The sequence below is a fragment of the Hibiscus syriacus genome, unplaced genomic scaffold, assembly GCF_006381635.1.
Source record: "Hibiscus syriacus cultivar Baekdansim isolate YM2019G1 unplaced genomic scaffold, ASM638163v2 tig00000477_pilon, whole genome shotgun sequence".
NCBI classification, from domain to species: domain Eukaryota; kingdom Viridiplantae; phylum Streptophyta; class Magnoliopsida; order Malvales; family Malvaceae; genus Hibiscus; species Hibiscus syriacus.
The window spans coordinates 3,737,108-3,752,992 of record NW_024061790.1 but is presented as its reverse complement, the minus strand read 5'-3'; positions in this window follow the sequence as shown (position 1 = coordinate 3,752,992).

Genomic DNA, 15,885 nt, shown 5'->3' with positions numbered 1-15,885 from the left:
GGTTGTGATCTTCCAATAGGATAAACTCTCTGACGAGATAAGAGAAAATACGAGATGGTCTATTTCTTGGGGACCATAACCCCTTTATATAGTTGATTTAAGAATCAGTTATTGTTTGTACTTATAACTCTGCCCCTTATCAAATTATAAAACAACTTTAGTTGTACCTACACTTTTATTTCCATGATGCTTCTAGTACCTTATGGCTTTATAACAAAATTGACCACTTAATTTATGTCATATTTTATGATAATAATATATGCTAAAAATATGTGCCCATAATTATGGATTTTAATCCAACAATCTCCCACTTGGGCAACATATGTTTCCTGATAAATGTATAGCCTTCTCAAAATTTGTTATCATGAAATAGGTATTCTATAACAATCTCGTCTTTCAACTATATCTATATAGGATCAAAGCGGCCTTTATCATATCAATCATGACTAGACTCATCAATAATCACGTATACAAACATAATCAAATGGTGTAGATCAATCATGGAGTGTAGCATGGAAATTATATGCAATGTGAATCGTACATGTCTATTTCCAATTGGTCCTCTTTAGTGAGATCAAATTTTACCAAAACCAGAGTGTGGATATGTAACACATATATCCCGTATACATTTCCGTACACTAGATACAGAGGTCACATTACTTGTTAAAACATTTTTGTTATTTAAAAACCCGTAACATTTTGTTTCAATTTTAACAATCACAAAGTATGATATTCATAGAAGTAAAATACTAAATCCATCACTTTAAATACATTACCAAATATTTACTATATTTTAATTACATGCCAACTAAGTTTTCAAAATGAATAAGATTGTCCCAATGTTACTGACGAGTCAACCATTAATTGATGAAAGTTGTTACTGTTGCACTCCTTACTCGGTAAAACCTTGATTTTTCCCTACGAGTGAAATCAACACACGTTAAGTATTTACTTAATGAGATATAATACTGCAAAGATATCACAATTTATACATAAGTATCTTATGAATATTGAATGACAATTTATATAGCATAATCCATAAGGATCAGGTAAGCCCTTATTAGTTAAACCATTATTCTTTCATAAAATCATCAATATTACTCATAGTAGGCCCAACATACCTATTCTTCTATATATTTTCCCCATTATTCTTTATTTTCCCTGTGTACATTAAATGCGAAAGTATTATACATGTATTGCACCAAAGTGCCAATTGATCATGTATCTTTTATAATCATCATGGGCGGCACATTAAATACTGGTAATACACCATTTTGTATTTTCATTTGGGACATCCTTTCATGCCCATTATGTATTGTTTACGTTTTCCTTTATGACATCCATTCATACCAATTATGCAATATTGTACATTATATATACAACATCCTTTCATACCACTTATGAACTGTTTACATTAAAATGCATTATAATTCCTTTAGTCTTTTACCTAAAGCCATTTAACCTTTCATCTAACTTGCATTATTGACACCATTCTGCCAAATGCACAGCTAGGCTATTAATCTTTTACTCAAAGGCATTTAACCTTTCGTCTAACTTGCATAATTGGCACATTTCTGTCAAATGCTTAGCTAGGCTATTAGTCTTTTACTCAAAGGTATTTAACCTTTTATCTAACTGGAATAATTTATACATTTCTGCCAAATGCACAGCTAGGATATTAAACATTTACTCAAATATATTTAACCTTTCATCTAACTAGCGTAATTGACACCTTTCTGCTGAATGCACAACTATTACTCAAATATATTTAACCTTTCATCTAACTAGCGTAATTGACACCTTTCTGCTGAATGCACAACTAGGCTATTAATCTTTTACTCAAAGGTATTTAACCTTTCATCTAACTGGCATAATTGACACATTTTTGTCAAATGCACAACTAGGCCATTAGTCTTTTACTCAAAGGTATTTAACCTTTCATCTAACTGGCATAATTGACACCTTTCTGCTAAATGCACAACTAGGCTATTAGTCTTTTACTCAAAAGTATTTAACCTTTCATCTAACTCGCATAATTGACACCTTTCTGTCAAATGCACAACTAGGCCATTAGTATTTTACTCAAAGGTATTTAACCTTTTATCTAATTGGAATAATTGACACCTTTCTGCCAAATGCACAACTAGGCTATTAATCTTTTACTCAAAGGTATTTAAACTTTCATCTAACTGGCATAATTGACACCTTTCTGTCAAATGCACAGCTAGGCCATTAGTCTTTTACTCAAAGGTATTTAACCTTTCATCTAACTGGCATAATTGACATCTTTCTGCCACAGCTAGGCTATTAATTTTTTCCTCAAATGTATTTAACCTTTCATCTAACTAGAATAATTGACACATTTCTATCAAATGCACAGTTAGGTCATTAGTCTTTTACTCAAAGGTATTTAACCTTTCATTCTACTGGAATAATTGACACCTTTCTACCAAATGTACAACTAGGCCATTAATCTTTTTCTTTGGAATAGTTTCTACTCTAATAATTGTTTATAATATCAATTAACTCTCTGAACTCATTATAAACTCTATAGTTTGCACACGTAGTGCCAATTACAATAATTTCACAAACTTATTAGTTACGTAGGTGGCATACACATTACAAATACCAAAATTCATAAACTTATAACATAAGTATAGCATAAAAATTCTAATATCGATTAACTTTTTTTAATTTATTATAAACCTTTTACAATTGCACCCTTAGTGCTAACATGGTAATTTACCAACTTCCTACTCATGTTCATTTTTTAAGGTGCCTGTACGGTTATTCATAAACTAATGATGAATTTCATGGATTTGCACACATAGTACCTGTAGTACACATAGTACTGATATACAATTGTAACATATATTTTTAACAATATTTATTTATAACTCTTAATGTACATAATAAATGAACTCACCTGGATTGCTTTGCTATGATATCCAAAAAGCAAAGTTGGTTACTCACGTACTTTGCCTTTGCCTTTTTTTTGCTTGACTCAGGAGCTTGATTTTGATCTACTCAAGCATCCAATAAAGACATGTACAATATCAATTGTTAGTATATTTCCTAACAATTATATTTAAAAATTACTCAAGAGTACATATTATTATATTTCCTATAACAATCTTAGCTTATCTTAACATTTTTGGATCAATAGTATCGATACCCCTACCATGGTATCGATACTACTATACTATGGTACTGATATCCTATTACGCTATCGATACCATTTTTACATTATGTTAAAAATGGTATCGATACTTCCCTCTTGGTATCGATACTACTTGAATCGGTATCGATATTACTCTGTGAATTCTACTGATTTGAAACCTATAGTATAGTATTATTCTATCAGTGTCGATACCATTACCCGGATTTTACATTTTTCAGCCCGAAACTTACCCAAATTTGGTCAAATTTCCTTATGTATACCCCCAATAATACTATTAAACTTTTCTCTACTTATCCCTATTAACTTTCCTTTATTTAGCTTCTTAAAACATCTAAAATGTCAAATTTCCTTGTATACCCCCATAATACTATTAAACTTTTCTCTACTTATCCCTATTAACTTTCCTTTATTTAGCTTCTTAAAACATCTAAAATCCCTCAGGCTCACTTGAATCTTAGAATCACACCATATTTTCTAACTTTTTTTTTAAACTCATCCAATGATTCTAATATCTTATTTACTTCATTGACAAGTCAAATCACTATTAAATATCAATAAACACTCATATCATAACATATCATTAAAAACCCATTTCCTTAAATCTCCCATATTTCATCCATCTTTTAGGTTTACTCCTATTTAATCCTTCCTTAAGCCTCTATAATATTCAATGCTTCAAAAACCAACCAAAAATGGAAGAAGAAACTATCCAAATAAAACCTCACATTTGCTATTAGGGAGAGCTTGTTCCACGGGAAGAAGAAGAAAAGAGAAATAGCTTTTTGGCTAAATTAATTTCCTCTTTCCCTTACTTTAATATATTATTAAAGAAAATGAATTTAAAATTTATTTTCCTTTAAAGGACCAAAATGCCCTCTTTATTCATCTATTGATACAATTTAGTCTAACACTATTCCAAATCATTTCTTCATCTTTTACCATTTATTCAAATAAATCTTCAAATTTCAAAAATGTTCAATACAGTCCCTGACCTAATATTTGGGGTATTACAATTCTCCCTTTTTAGAAAATTCATCCTCGAATTTAAAAACTTTATGTGTTTACCACAATACTTTAACTAGAGAAATCGTTTTGTTACACGATTTCTTGATTTTTCTTATCCAGATTTGTATTGGTTTTTATTTCATAATTCAATTCTAATTGAATCTCTATTTTCCCCATGGCCCATTTTCCATTCATGATTCAAGATTGATTGAAACAATTTAGAAGAGTCTTAATGTTCAACCTTTGTCCATAAGCACACTTCCTAAATCATTGATAAATGCATCCATAAAAACCACATAGATTTATCTGAAAAGAAATTTATCAATTCCCTATTTTGTGAAATTATCTAACAATTCTACTTTAATTAATTAAACATCTAACACATTAGCCAGAAAAGATATACATATATGTTTCTGACATCATTTTCTTTACCATCATTATCAATATCACTTTAAGCCATGATCTTACCTTCCCTCCAAAACTATACCTATTAGGGTTTATGATTATCATTTTACTTAAGTTTGATTTTAAAGGAATTTCTCTAGCTCTAACCAATTTTTTACTAATGTATGAGTGTATAGACCAAGGGTCAACTAATACAAATACAGGCTCATCAAAAAGATGAAAAGTACCTGCTATGATTTTCGGGTCATCCCGATCCTCATTGATCTTAATATTATAGATTTTGGAGATTCCTCTTGTCCCCTTGATCTTCCCCTTCCTCTGCTCCTATTAGAGGCTGCCACAGATCTTTCAGATTGCACCGAATGGTCCCCCAGATTTTTTTGGACAATTTCAGGTAAAGTGACTAGTCTTGCCACATTGGAAGCAAGCTCCACTAAAAAGTATCCATACTCCCTGGTGCACTCTTCCACATGTCTGCCATACATTTCTTTCTCTAACTGCTCTACCCGAGCTAGTAGCAACTGACTAGGACTGTTTTGTTTTCTGTGAAGCTATAGTAAAACCCTCTTTATTTGTATATCTCAAACTTGAGCCTTTTCCTCTCTTAACATAATGAGGAGTTGAAGGATTCTAACCTTTTTCCTATCTGTAAACTCTGTTCCACTGCTAATGTCTCCTCTTGAGCTCTCTTGATAGCTTTGGCTCAGTTAATAACTTCTTGCAAGTTAGGCAAACTCAAAGCCAACATCATTTCTTTCAATTTTGGCTTCAACCCCTCAATAAACCAATCACATCGGGCCTTGTCATTTGGAACCACCTCTGAAGTGAAACGACTCAACTTATTATATTCAGCCTCTTACTCATGTACTGCTCGATCACCTTGTTTCAAATTTAGGAACTTTAACAGAATTGCCCGTTTGAACTGTTCACCCACATACTTGTTTTTGAAATCTTCCAGGAAGAATTGCCAGGTCACTTGCTCTAGTGGTGCATACATCGTAGTATTTGACCACCATACTCGAGCTGATCCCCTAAGTAAGGATACAACTCCATCCAACTTTTCCGGATCCGAACTGTGAAGATTTTCAAGCATTATTATAACATCATTTAACCATAAGTCGGCCTCTATATGACCTTCACCCTCTTCTCCCCAAAACTCTGGAGCTCCCAAGCTCTTCAGCTCTTTTGGGATCAACATTCTTGGTGCTGGAGGAGTAGGGGCGGAGGAGGTTGAAAACTGGTCAATATAACATCGAGAGCTTGCATAAAAGCTCTATACTCTAGTACATGTATCCCTTGATATGCAGGCGTACTAGCATTTTCATATGGGGTTGGCTGCTCACTATTAGCCTCATAACTTTCGCTACCAGTCCTTCTCTCATTTCTTGTTCCCTCGCTCTACGCGAGTTCAAGGATTCTGACATCTATTAGAACATGTATAGTAATAACATTACAGTTAGTAAGGAGTGTCATCAATTACACTCTAATGACACCATATCAGTAACTTTGACAATCTTAGTGGCATGTAATCCCTTATTCTCATTTCAAACAAACTCAGTTTCGGCCAAGAATCGACTAAACATGTAGCTCTGATACCAATAAATATAACACCCATATCCCTTATACATTTTCATACACTAGATACAGAGGTCACATTATTTTTAAAACATTTTTGTCATTTGAAAACCCGTAACATTTTGTTTCACTTTTAACAATCAATAAATATGATATTCATAGAAGCAAAATACTAAATCCATCACTTTAAATATATTACAAAATATTTACTATATTGTAATTACATGCGAACTAAGGTTTCAAAATGAATAAGATTGTCCCAATGTTACTGACGAGTCAACTTTTAATTGATGAAAGTTGTTACTGCTGCACTCCTAACTCGGCAAAACCTTGATTTTTCCCGACACGTTAAGTCAACATACGTTAAGTATTTACTTAATAAGACATAATACTGCAATGATATCACAATTTATACATAAGTATCTTATGAATACCGAATAACGATTTAAATATCATAATCCATAAGGACCAAGAAGCCCTTATCAGTTAAACCATACTTCTTTCATAAAATCATCAAAATTATTCTTAGTAGGCCCAACATATCTATCCTTCTATATATTTTTCTCCATTATTCTTTATTTGCCCGGTGTACATTAAATGAGAAAGTATTATACATGTATTGCACCAAAGTGTCAATTGATCATGTATCTTTTATAATTATCATGGGTGGCACATTAAATACTGGTAATACACCATTTTGTATTTTAATTTGGGACATCCTTTCATGCCCATTACGTAATGTTTACATTTTCATGTACATTGTTGTACATTATATATACATCATCCTTTAATACCACTTATTCACTGTTTATATCAAAATGCATTATAATTCCTTTAGTCTTTTACCCAAAGGGATTTAATCTTTCATCTAACTTGCATGATTGACACCTTTCTGCCAAATGCACAGCTAGGCTATTAATCTTTTACTCAAAGGTATTTAGCCTTTCATCTAACTGGCATAATTAACACCTTTCTACCAAATGCACAACTAGACTATTAGTCTTTTACTCAAAGTTATTTAACCTTTCATCTAACTGGAATAAATGACACCTTTCTACCAAATGCACGGCTAGGATATTAATCTTTTACTCCAAGGTAATTAATATTTCATATATCTTGCATAATTGACACATTTCTGCCAAATACACAACCAGGCTATTAATCTTTTACTCAAAGGTATTTAACCTTTCATCTAACTGGCATAATTGCCACCTTTCTGTCAAATGCACAGCTAGGCCATTAGTATTTTACTCAAATGTATTTAACCTTTCATATAACTGGCATTATTGACACCATTCTGCCAAATGCACAGCTACGCTATTAATCTTTTGCTCAAAGGTATTTAATATTTCATCTAACCAGCATAATTAACTTATTTTTGTCAAATGCACAACTAGGCCATTAGTTTTTTACTCAAAGGTATTTAACCTTTCATCTAACTGGCATAATTGACACATTTTTTCCAAATGCACAACTATGCTATTAATATTTTACTCAAAGGTATTTAACCTTTCATCTAATTGGCATAATTGACACCTTTCTATCAAATGCACGGCTAGGCCATTAATCTTTTACTCAAAGGTATTTAACCTTTAATGTAACTGGCATAATTGACACCTTTCTGCGAAATGCACAACTAGGCTATTAATCTTTTACTCAAAGGTATTTAACCTTCCATTTAACTAGCATAATTGATACATTTCTGCCAAATGAACAGCAAGGCCATTAGTCTTTTACTCAAAGGTATTTAACCTTTCATCTAACTAGAATAATTGACACATTTCTACCAAATGCACAACTAGGCTATTAATCTTTTACTGAAACGTATTTAACCTTTACCAAACTGACATAATTGTCATCTTTCTGTCAAATGCACAGCTAGGCCATTAGTCTTTTACTCAAATGTTTTTAACCTTTCATCTAACTGGCATAATTGACATCTTTCTACCAAATGCTCAGCTAGGCTATTCATCTATTACTCAAAGGTATTTAACCATTCATCTAACTGGCATAATTGACACATTTCTGTCAAATGCACAACTAGGCCATTAGTCTTTTACTCGTAGGTATTTAACCTTTCATCTAACTAGCATAATTGACACCTTTCTGCCCAAATGCAAAGGCTATTAATCTTTTACTCAAAGGTATTTAACTTTTCATCTTACTGGCATAATTTATACCTTTCTGTCAAATGCACAGCTAGGCCATTAGTCTTTTACTCGAAGGTATTTAACCTTTTATCTAACTGGCATAATTGATACCTTTCTTCCGAATACACAGCTAGGCCTTTAATCTTTAACTTTGGAATAGTTTCTACTCTAATAATTGTTTATAATATCAATTCTCTCAACTCATTATAAACTCTATAGTTTGCATAGGTAGTGCATATTACAATAATTTCACAAACTTATTATTTACGTAAGTGGCACACACATTACCAATAGCGAAATTCATAAACTTATAACATAAGTATAGCATAAAAATTCTAATATCGATTAACCCTTTTTAATTTATTATAAACCTTATACAATTGCACCCTTAGTGCTAACATGGTAATTTATCAACTTCCTACTCATGTTCATTTTTTAAGATGCACACGTAGTGCCTATACGGTAGTTCACCAACTCATGATGAATTCCGTGGGATGCACACATCGTGCCTGTATGGTTATTCATCAACTAATGATGAATTTCGTGGATTTGCACACATGGTACCTGTAGTACACATAGTACTGATATACCATTGTAACATATATTTTTAACAATATTTATTTATAACTCTTAATGTACATAATAAATGCTCTCACCGGGATTGCCTTGTTATGATATCCAAAATGCAAAGTTAGCTACTCAGGTACTTTGTCTTTGCCTTTTGTTTTGTTTGACTCGGGAGCTTGATTTTGATCTACTCAAGCATCCAATAAAGACATGTACAATTTCAATTAAACATTACTTAATAGTACATATTATTATATTTTCGATAAAAAATCTTAGCTTATCTTAACAATTATGGCTCAATAGTATTGATGCCCCTACCATGGTATCGATTCTACTATACTATGGTACTGATACCCTATTACGGTACCGATATCATTACTGCATTCTGTTAAATATCGTATCGATACCATCCTCATAGTATCGATACTTCCCTCTTGGTATAGATACCACTTGAATCAGTATTGATACTACTTAGCGAATTCTACTGATTTTAAGCCTATAGTATCGATATTGTTCTATCAGTATCGATACCATTACCCATATTTTACATTTTTTAGCCCGAACCTAACCCAAATTTGGTCAAATTTCCTTATGTTTACCTCCAACAATACTATTAAACTCTTCTCTACTTATATCTATTAACTTTCCTTCATTTAGCTTCTTAAAACATCTAAAATCCCTCATGCTCACTTGAATCTTAGAATCACATCATATTTTCTAACTTGTTTTTAAACTCATCCAATGCTTCTAATCTCTTATTTACTTTATTGACAAGTCAAATCCACTATTAAACATCAAAAAACACTATATCATAACATATCATTAAAAACCCATTTCCTTAAATCTCACATATTTCATCCATCTTTTAGGTTTACTCTTATTTAATCCTTCGTTAAGCCTCTATAATATTCAATGCTTCAAAAACCAACCAAAAATTGAAGAACAGACTATCTAAATAAAACCTCACCTTTGCTATGGGGGAGATCTTGTTCCACGAGTAGAAGAAGAAAAGAGAAATAGCTTTTTGGCTAACTTCATTTCCCCTTTCCTTTACTTCAATATCTTATTAAAGAAAATGAATTTAAAATTTATTTTCCTTTAAAGGACCAAAATGCCCTCTTTATTCATCTATTGATATAATTTAGTCTAACACTATTCCGAATCATTTCCTCATCTTTAACCATTTATTCAAATAAATCTTAATATTTTAAATTGTTCAATATAGTCCCTGATTTAATATTTGGGGTATTACAGGATAAACCAAAACAAACTTTATTTATGTAAAAAATAACCTTAAAATAAATATCCTTAAACTGAAGTAATTGAAATTGTGTCTATAAGAAACGAGCATTAAAATTAAAAACTCCTACTAAAATCGAATATCCTTAAATGATATTACACCCACATGAGTAGTGAGCTAATGAAAGACCTAGGGTGACAATTCCATATTAAGTGCGCAAGAACTAGTTTGTACTAATATGCTCTATAAACACATAACCACTCTGAATTTTCTTTAACAGTCAGAAACAAAATGTTCATGTACTTATACTTTAAGGTGTTTCTGTCGTATATGGAATAAAGGATTGCAATTTTTTTGTCATAAAATAACTCAAACAGACTTTCTTATTAATCCATGACTAGCAGTTCAAGTGACAAAATTTTGCATCCATATTCCAATAAGTCGGAGTCGATATGCGAGCATGTAATATTTTTGTTTTTAAATGTATCGTATGAATCAATTTGGTTGCTATCCATGTAACACCTAAAACCCGTATAATTATACCAATACAGATTATAGATATCACATGAATTTTTAAAACATTTCCTAATTCCATAAGTGAATTATAAATTTATTTTCATAAAATGGTAATTGATAATATAAAATATTATCTCAAGTAAAACTATCATATGATATTTAAAACATATATATGTATATTAAATACGTCTACTCAAAATAATAATACTAGTTCATTTTATCCATATTTAAAATAGCATAAAATGATTCAGTTTATCCATTACAAACTAGTTTCCAAAATAGTTAAACAGAGTTAATAGGACATTCGTAAGTACATGCCACTAAACTACGTCAAAATTACATCATAGGATTTCTTACTGATATTGTAGTGTATTCCTTGATGCTTTGAGTTGCTTTGTACTCTTTACTTCTAATCCTGGTTTTTACCTACGCTGAAAATCATCACACGCTAAGTATATAATTAGTGAGGCAATTAAAAACAATAAACATTGCAATACTAGTCATGAATGAAATTTAATAACATTTTCTTATGCCAAAATCAAAACGACATAATATAATTAAAATCATTTTTATTAACAACTATTGCCCACAATTCTCAATCCATGATGAATCTGGTATAGGAGTCAAATATTGCACAATAGTGCTGAGGTCAAGCATTGTTCACTTAATAGTGCACAATAGTGCTAAGGTCAGGCTTTGCCCACCTAACTTGTACTATATGTCTTTATTTGACACTCTAGTACTAATTAAACCTGCAGCTGCTAGACTCTATGGCATGCCATTTATACCACTAAACCTCAATAACATACTTGGGCATCTAGTTATGAACTAAATCATCCATGGCAACGTATAACCATGTAATAAACATTAGGGTAGTTCATACCCAAAATAATATCCATGTCAAAATCTCATGCTGATAAAACAAGGTAGACTTATCACAAGTCTTCATGATGATGTATAAAACATCCATGTACATGATGTATAAAACATGTATGTACAGTGTCATGCATGTATTGCACTCGCCTTGACACTTTATATCTATCAGAAGATATGTCTCACTATGTTCCTCACTAGATTCTTTTATATTTGACTTGCTTCGATCACAAAACTCAATTAGAATCTGCACAAAGTCACAAATTGATATCCATACATATGTTACTAACATAAACACATTTTCAAAACAAAATCCATAATATACATGAAACTTATTTTTAGCCATAATACTTAACACTTAATAACTTCTTTTAATATTGGCACCAACTTTTCCAAATTACACAAAATAGTCCTTCACCTTTTTATCACTTAAATTTTAAATACCAATTTTCCACCACTGAAATTATTATTATTCAAGTGCTTTTACAAAGGAACAATTACATTTAAGCACCCCAACTATACTAATATTGCACTTAAATCATCAACTTTTGGAACTTTCAAAATAGTCATATTTCACCTCTTAACACTTATTTCAATTCCAAAACAGTAAATTCCAGCATAGTACATCAACTATTAACAAATTTCACAACCATTCATAACTTTTCTAAAATTATCGAATTGGTCCCCCAACTTTTCAAAAATTATAACATGGCCCCCAAGTTTTTCTAAGGCTTGTAACATACTTCCTACATCATTTCCAGACCTTATATAATTTTCCATAATTTTTCTCAATCAACAATACCATGGTTGAATACTTTAAGCTTGAAAACTAGGTTTTCATGATTTTACTCGATTTTGATTCGATTCAATCATGAAATCAACTTCCAAACAACCTTACAACATCTCTATAATCAAAGACCTAATCAACTCTTATAAAAACACAAAGTTCAACAATTTACTCTTTTGGCCGAAAATTAGAGAATCATTTCTAGGAAGTTTGAACATGTTTAATCATAAATCAAGCTTGAATATGAGTCCACAACCTCTAAATCATCAAGATTCATCATAAATTTCATGAACCTTAGTGTGAACATAAACCCTAAGATTTAGGGATTTTTGAAATCAAGCTAGTTGAGCAAGCATAATTGGTACAAAAAATAGCGTTTTTTTCTAATAGATCATTTTTCTATTTCACAGCATAACTTGAAATCCTAATGAAATTGGTCAAAATGGAAACCCAAAGTTTTTTTTTCTTACCTTAGGAGAACACACGGCAAGCTTGGAGAAGATGATAACAATTTGGCATGAATTTTTGATAATTTCATGCTAAATTTGTCTTTAATTTAACTTTAATGAATATTAAATTTATTAAATCGGGAAAAACCATTTTACCCTTAATGAAACTTTATATTTACATTCCAACCAAGACACCTAAACCTTATCATCTTCTTAAAGTCAAATATGGACAAACAAAATCTTACTTTACCGATTTACCCTTACATTTTTTCAAAAATTATATTCTTATCACTTTAATCCAACGATCCATATTAAACATGAAATTAAATCCTAATATCCAAAGATTTATATTATTTTTCAACATTTTTAAAATGTAGAAATAATATTTTTTAGGTCTAATTTATCATCCTTCAGATTTTCCTAAATTTTCTATTCGATCCAATTTGTCGAATCTTTTCTCAAACTTCATCGCTTTATAACTTTTAATACAAAACTCGTATTAAAATTATGAATCCCACATAAACGTTATTCTTGAGATAAACTATTTATTAACAGGGCCAAATTGTAACATTTTAAAATTATCATTTTGGTCCCTAAACTTTTCCAAAGTTTATACTTTGGTCACTAAACTTTTAAATTTTTCATTTTGGCTATTATCTAAAATTTTGGGGTATTACAACTCTCCCCTTTAAATAAAATTCGTCCTCGAATTTTAAGACGTATCTGATATGAAGAGATGTGGAAAATGATTTCTCATGTCTTCCCCTCTTTCCCAAGTAGCGTCCTCGAATTTATGATTTTGCCAAAGCACTTCAACTAGACGAATCATCTTGCTACGTAGTTCTTTTATTTCTCGAGACAAGACACGTACTGGTTCTTCTTCATAAGTCAAATCTGGTCGGATCTTTATTTTCTCTGATGCAATGACATGTGAAGGATCCGATCGATATTTTCAAAGTATTGACACATGAAAAACATTATGAACTTTGTATAACTCCGAAGGTAATGCTAACTGGTAAGCCATCGGACCAACTCTCTGTGAGATTTCATAAGGTCCAATGAATCTGGGACTTAATTTTCCTCTGTGCCCAAAACGCAAAATCTTTTTCCAAGGTGATACTCTAAGAAAAACTTTATCGCCTTCTTGAAATTCAATCTCTTTTCGCTTCAAATCTGCATAACACTTTTGCCGAGCAGATGCCATCTTGAGATTATCTTGAACTATCTTCACTTTATTTCATAAGGTCCAATGAATCTGGGACTTAATTTTCCTCTGTGCCCAAAACGCAAATCTTTTTCCAAGGTGATACTCTAAGAAAAACTTTATCGCCTTCTTGAAATTCAATCTCTTTTCGCTTCAAATCTGCATAACACTTTTGCCGAGCAGATGCCATCTTGAGATTATCTTGAACTATCTTCACTTTATCCTCTAGTTCTTTTAATAAATCCGGACCAACAAGATTCTGATCTTTTAACTCGAACCAATTTAATGGTGTTAGGCATTTTCTTCCATATAAAGCTTCGTATGGAGCCATCTCAATGCTCGATTGATAACTATTGTTATAGGCAAATTCAATCTAGTACCCGAAGCTTTATGCAAGGAATTTCAAACTCTTGAGGTGAATCTTGGATCTCTGTCGGATATAATCGATACTGGCACTCCATGCAACCAAACTATCTCCTTTATATATAACTCTGCATATTTATCCAATGCATAGTCCATTCCCACTGAAATGAAATGTGCCGACTTAGTTAACCGGTCAACTATCACCCAAATGGGATCCTTCTTATTTGATGTCAAAGGTAGCCCTGTAACAAAATCCATAGTAACTCTTTCCCACTTCCACTCTGGAATGAAAATTGGTTACAATAATCCCGAAGGCACTTGGCGCTCAACTTTTACTTATTGAAACATCAAACATAGCCCTGTAACCGTGTTCTGAAAGCTATTTTTGAATATCTTCATCTTTAATCTTTAATTATTGATATCCCTATCGAAGATTAATCTTATAGAAAATTGCTGCTCATTTAGGCTGATAAAAAAAGTCATCAATCCTCGAAAGAGTATACCTATCCTTGATAGTCATCTTGCTTAACTGTCGATAATCTACGCATAATCGCATTAATTCATCTTTCTTTTTCACCAACAACATCGGTTCACCCCAAGGTGAAATACTCGGTCTAATGAATCCTCGACCTAGCAGCTCTTGCAATTGGGCCTTTAATTCCCTTAAATTTGTCAGAGTCATTCGATAAGGAGCCATAAAAATTGGTATTGTACCTGGAAATATGTCAATACCAAACTCTACCTCTCTGTCTGGAGGTAATCTAGATAACTCATCAGGAAACACCTTAGGATACTCTCGTACTATTGGAATGTCTTCCAAATTAACTTCGATAATTCTTGTATCCAACACATTCGCTAAAATTGCTTGACATCCTTGTGACAACAATTTCTTAGCAGTAAAAGCTGAAATCACATTGGATAAGGGATTTGTCCTTTCTCCAACAAAAATTATTTCTAAACCCTTTGCATCCTTTAAAAACAATCTTTTTAAATGACAATCTACCCAACCATAGTAGGAAGATAACCAATCAATGCCTAAGATTATCCCGAATTTCTCAAAATGCAATTCCAACATGTTTACAGAAAATTCTACTCCATGTATCTTTATCGGACACTCATTACAAATTCAGCTAATCTTTGCACTATGGCCCAGCGGATTGATTGCCATAATATCACTAGAAATAGGTTCTAAATAAATTCCCCTTTCTCTAACCAGTTTTGCACTAATATAAGAGTAAGTAGAACCAGGATTAATCAATACAAAAACAGGTTTATCAAATAGATAAAAGGTTTATGCGATAATCTCAGGAGCATCTCTGTCATCATCAGTCTTGATATGATAAACCAGTGCAGTAGTCTTACCTTCACGATTAGATGCCACCTCATACGTTCCTGGTTTGCTACCCTTTTTACTTCAACCTCGTTGCGGTATTGTTACTGATTGATCTGGATAAAGTTCTGGACATTTATTTCTAAAATGTCCAACTTTCTTACAATGATAGAATTCTCCCTCCATGAGTCGACATTGACCGTAATGATTCTTTCCATAGAACTCACATTCTGGTTTATG